Raw genomic sequence first — 6144 nt, forward strand, 5'->3', positions numbered from 1 at the left:
AGCATTTTCAAGACCTAGAAACTGGCTCACAGTGGGAAATAAATTCCACAGTTCACATGCCAGGCATCCGCCAACTCTGTATTCACATTTTTCTGCACAGTTTTACTTAATCTTCTACTGACTGATCATCATTGTTGCTCCTTCCACCCTCCACATGGTAGAGTACCCCACGTGCTCAGGGAATGTTGTGGGGCAACTGATATAAAGACTTCTGTTGTATGAAGTTGGGAAAATTAGCATCTCTTGCTAGACAATTCACTGCTGAGAGGTTAATAAGATAGAAAAGGCTTGAAACATCTACTCAGGGGAAAAAATAAACAGGGGATTCATGACTGAAATCTGTTTCCAAAAAAACATTACTTTTATTTGTTGTACTTTTAAGGATTGAACTATGTCTGAAAGTAAGACCAAAGTAATAACTGGCATCTGGCTACTTTAAGAAAAAAACACGTAAGCAAAGACAAATGCAGTTTGTGTCTGGGTGGACAGAGGAAGATATATACTGAAATCGCACAGTATGAGAAGGTCATGGCTCTGCAGATGTGCTCATGCTGTACTGCATCGTACCAATGAAGAGCTACAGCCCCTTTACTGCCCCAACATCTGTAGATTTGCACTTGATTAGGTGCAGGAATTCCATGGGATTTAAGCGTAGGTATAGCACCGAGGATGTTAATGGTCTTGGGGATTCAGAACTCAGAAATGCACGTGATCACACACACTTCCCAGCCACAATGATTTTTGTGTGGTTAGCGACTATGCTTCGGTAGGCTGCTATTGCTGCCTGCAAAACAGGGCGATGCAAGTTCCTGGTCCCACCCACTTAACAAAAATCAAGTGAAACTTTTCCTCCCTGTGTTGAAATCTCTGCATGGAGAAACCTTTCCAGGCCAGGAGCGGGTGGAGCCCTGGACGCACTGCACACAGCAGGTAGGCAGAGAATTCTTCTACCATTTGCTGTTCTCCCTTACCACACAAGCATAAAAGCGGCCCACATTAAGCCGTTGCTTTGATCTTGCTCATTCTTTCTTATGCATGTTGAGTAGGTTACGTATGACTTTAATAAATAAGAAAAGAGAGAGGAAAAAAGAAATGACAATTCATGGCTTTTGTACCTGTGCAAACGTATTAAGACAATCTAGAGCAATGCTTTCCAAATAACCATAAATTATAACCATATGTAACCTCTCTCTGTGACACGTTTACTATTTTTATCATCATACACAGTGTCAAATTACATCTCTTAATAACCATTTCAGCCAGTTGAACTACAACTACAATTTAAGACTGAATGTGAAACTAAATATACTCGTGTGATTATGATCAGGACTGTGGCACTCCATTGCTCTCTAGATGCTAATTTATTTTTTTTAAGGTGATTGATTTAAGGTGATTAAATGCAGTGAGAGAAGTGGATTTGCTTAATGCCTGAGTGGCATTGTTTGAAATGTTTGAGGAAAATACATTCTTAATGGGATATATTGATTCTGTGATCATTTTTATTAGAATTACTTTTAAAAACATTATATTTACCATGAGCATCTGTATTTTATGTGCATTCTGGACCTGGGGAGGGCAGGAGTTACTGCTTGCACTGAGTGAAGTTACAATCTTCAGAATATAGGAGATCATAAAAACCTGTCTCTCCAAGAGCAGGAAGAACACTGAAGATCAGGAAGAACACTGAAGTATTCCTGCTATGTCAAAGCAAGATCTTATGCAGCTGTTTTGTGTTCACTGTACATCTACAAGCAGATTTATCTGTAGACTGGCGTGGCTAAGCAGGAAGCTGGTGGAGCTCTAATGTAAAAAGGCAGTATGGAGGAGATGGAAGCAGGGACAGGCTGCAGTGGAAGAATTTAGAAACATTGCTTGAGTATGTAGTGGTAGCCTCAGGAAATCCAAAGCTTAAATGCAGTTGAGACTTGGATGGGAAGCACAACAATCATTGAGAGCAGCCCTGCCGAGAAGGACTTGGGGGTACTGGGGGATGAAAACCTGCACATGAGCTGACAATGTGCACTTGCAGCCCAGAAGGCCAACCGTACCCTGGGCTGCATCAAAAGAACGTGTCCAGCAGGTCGGAGGAGGTGATTCTGCCCTTCTGCTCCACTCTGGTAATACCCCACCTGAAGTACTGCACTCAGCTCTGGAGTCCTCAGCATAGGAAAGACATGGACCTGTTGAAGGGGGGCCCAGATGAGTGCCACAAAAATGATCAGAGGTCTGGAGCACCTCTCCTCTGAGGACAGGCTGGGAGAGTTGGGGTTGTTCAGCCTGGATAAGGCAAGGCTCTGGGGAGACCTTATTGCGGCCTTTCAGGACTTAAAGGGGGCTTATAAGAAAGATGGAGACATTTTAGCAGGGCCTGTAGCGATAGGACAAGGGGTAATGGTTTTGAACTCAAAGAGGGTAGATTCAGACTAGGTATAAGGAGGAAATTTTTTACAATGAGGGTGGTGGGGCACTGGAACAGGTTGCCCATAGAGGTGGTAGATGTCCTATCCCTGGAAGCACTCAAGGTCAGGTTGGATGGGGCTCTGAGCAAGCTGATCTAGTGGAAAATGTCCCTGCCGATTGCAGGGGGGTTGGGCTAGATGACGGTCCCTTCCAACAAAAACTGTTCTATGAACAAGAAGAGCTTACACTGCTATATTAGTGTAAAAAGGCCAAGAAAGGGAAACACACAGAATCACAGAATCTTCATGGTTGGCAAGGACCTTTGAGATCATCAAGTCCAACCAAACCCCTACAATCTCTGCCACTAGAGCATGCCCTGAAGTGCCACATCTAGATGTTTCTTAAACACCTCTAGGGATGGTGACTCAACCACCTCCCTGGGCAGGCTGTTCCAGTGCCTGACCACTCTTTCAGTAAAGTAATTCTTCCTAATATCTAACCTAAACCTGCCCTGCCGCAACTTCAGACCATTTCCTCTGGTCCTGTCATTATTCACCTGGGAGAAGAGGCCAACACCCACCTCTCTACAGCCTCCTTTCAGGGAGTTGTAGAGGGCAATGAGGTCTCCCCTCAGCCTCCTCTTCTCCAAGCTAAACATGCCCAGCTCCCTCAGCGTCTCCTCATATGACCTGGTCTCCAGACCCCTCACCAGCCTGGTAGCTCTCCTCTGGACCCGCTCCAGCACTTCAATGTCCCTCTTGTACAGAGGGGCCCAGAACTGAACGCAGTACTCGAGGTGAGGCCTCACCAGTGCCGAGTACAGAGGCACGATCGCTTTGCTGCTGCTGCTGGCCACGCTATTCCTGATACAAGCCAGAATGCTGTTGGCCTTCTTGGCCACCTGGGCACACTGCTGGCTCATGTTAAGCTGGCCGTCCACCAGCACCCCCAGGTCCTTTTCTGCCAAGCAGCTTTCCAGCCACTCTTCCCCAAGCCTGTAGCGTTGCTTGGAGTTGTTGTGACCAAAATGCAGGACCCGGCACTTGGCCTTATTAAACCTCATACAGTTGGCCTTGGCCCATCGATCCAGCCTGTCCAGGTCCCTCTGTAGAGCCTTCCTGCCCTCAAGCAGAGCAACACTCCCACCTAGTTTTTGGTGTCATCTGCAAACTCACTGAGGGTGCACTCAATCCCCTCATCCAGATCATTGATAAAGATTTTAAACAAAACTGGCCCCAAAACTGAGCCCTGAGGGACACCACTGGTGACCGGCCGCCAAGAGGATTTCACCCCATTAATCACAACTCTCTGGGCACGGCCATCCAGCCAGTTTTTAACCCAGCAAAGAGTACACTTGTCTATGCCATGATTCGCCAGCTTCTCCAGGAGAATGCTCTGGGGGACGGTGTCAAAGGCCTTACCAAAGCCGAGACAGACAACGTCACAGCCTTCCCCGCATCCAGAAGATGGATCACATGGTCATAGAAAGAGATCAGGTTGGTTAAGCAGGACCTCCCTTGCCTAAACCCATGCTGGCTGGCCCTGATCCCTTGGCTGCCCTGCACTTGCCGTGAGAGCTCACTCAAGATGATCCTCTCCATGATCTTTCCTGGTACCGAGGTCAGGCTGACAGGCCTGTAGTTCCCCGGATCCTCCTTCTGACCCTTCTTGGAGGTGGGCGTCACATTAGCCACCCTCCAGTCATCTGGCACCTGCCCTGTTGACCAGGATTGTTGATAAATGATGGAGAGAGGCTTGGTGAGCTCTCCTGCCAGCTCCCTGAGTACTCTTGGGTGAATCCCATCCAGCCCCATAGACTTATGTACGTCCAGGTGCAGAAGCAGATCACTGACTAATTCCTCCTGGATTATGGGTGGGTTGTTCTGCTCTCCATCCTTATCTTCCAGCTCTGGAGGCTGAGCACCCTGGGGATAGCTGGTCTGACTATTGAAGACGGAGGCAAAGAAGGCATTAGGTATCTCAGCCTTCTCCTCGTCCTTGGTTGCAACTTTCCCCCCCAGCATCCAGTGAGGGATGGAGATTCTCCCTGGCTTTCTTTTTGTTGATGTATTTATAAAAGCTTTTTTTGTTGTCCTTAATGTTAGTGGCCAAGTTGAGCTCCAGCTGGGCTTTTGCCTTCCTAATCTTCTCCATGTATAACCTAACAAGATCTCTGAGAGAGATCTCGAGATCTAACGAGATCTCGAGATCTGACATGACCATTGCTGGACAGAGGAGGTGATATAGTGACAGCAGACACAGATATAGCTGAAGTATTCAATGATTTCTTTGCTGCCTTTACCAACAGGCTATCCCATTCCTCTGTGCTTAGGGAAAGGGCTCAAAGAGAACTACCAGCAGTAGCTGAGGCTTGAGTAGGGGATTACTTGAGAGAGTGACTGGAAAGCTCCATGGGATCAGACAGACCACATCCAAGGTGCCAAGAGAACTGGTTGATGTCTCTGCATGGCCACTCTATCATCTTTGAAAGTTTATGGCAATCATGGGAGGTTCCTAATGGCTGGAAATAGGTAAATGTTGCAGCCTTCAAAAAGGCAACTAGGGAACTATAAGATGATCAACAGTGCTTTGCTCCTCATGGAACTTAATGGAGCAGGTCCTCTTGGAGCACATTTCTGGGCATATGAAGGAGAAGGTGACTGGAAACAACCAGCATGGCTCTACCAAGGGGAAGTCGTGCTTGACCAGCCTGATTGTGTTCTATGATAAAATGTCTGGGTTTGTGGATAAGGGAAGAGCAGTGGATATCATTTACCTCAACTTTAGCAAGGCTTTTGACACTGTCTCCAACAACATTCTTGCATCTGAGTTAGGATTTTATAGTCTGGATGGCTAAAAATTGGTTGGATGGTTGGGCTTGGAGGAGAGTGGTTAATGAGTTGCTCTCTACCAGGGGACAAGTAGAGTGCTACAGGGGTCTATATACTGGGACTGTCCTGTTTAACATCTTTACCAATAACCTGGAGGAGGTGATGAAGTCCACTTTCATCAGGTTTGCAGATGACACCAAATTGGAGGGAACAGTAAATAAGCTGGCAGGCAGGGGTGCCATACAGAGGGACCGAGGCAGGCTGGAGGAATGCGCCAACAGGAACCTTGTGAAATTCAGCAAGGACAAACACAAAGTTTCCTTTGTCTGGGAATGCCGAGCCCTTGCATCAGTACAGGCTGGGGCTGACTGGCTTTACTGAGAAGGCTCTTTCCTGGCAGACAGCACGCTGCCCGTGCATCAGGAGCGTGCCCTGGCAGCGAAGAAGGCTAACAGCATCCTGACTGTGCTAGGGGGAGCACAGACAGGAGCTTGAGGGAAGGGATTATCCTCCTGCTTAACACGTGTTGGACCATGTCTAGACACTGTGTCCTTTTGAGCCCCCAGTACAGGAAAGGCATTGAAAAATTGGAGCCAAGTTCAGCCGAGGGCCCGCAAGATGGTTGGAGCCAGAGCCATGTAAAGAGGAGCTCAGGGAACCGGATGGCTAAGGAAGCCACCTGGAGAAGTGGTGGCTTCAGGTGGACCTCATAGCAGGACCTTCTAGGACCTATGAGGGTGTCTTCGAGAAGACAAAGCCAGGCTTTTCACAGTGGTGACAGGTAGGTGGACAAGAAGCAGTGGGCATAAACTGAAACAAGAAAGGTTCAGACTGGAAATACTGAAAAGAAAAAACATGGGAAAAACATAATATTGCGATTGGGTAAAATGGTTTGGGTGCCGAGCTGTAACAG

The sequence above is a fragment of the Rissa tridactyla genome, chromosome 2 (assembly GCF_028500815.1).
Source record: "Rissa tridactyla isolate bRisTri1 chromosome 2, bRisTri1.patW.cur.20221130, whole genome shotgun sequence".
Lineage (NCBI taxonomy): Eukaryota > Metazoa > Chordata > Aves > Charadriiformes > Laridae > Rissa > Rissa tridactyla.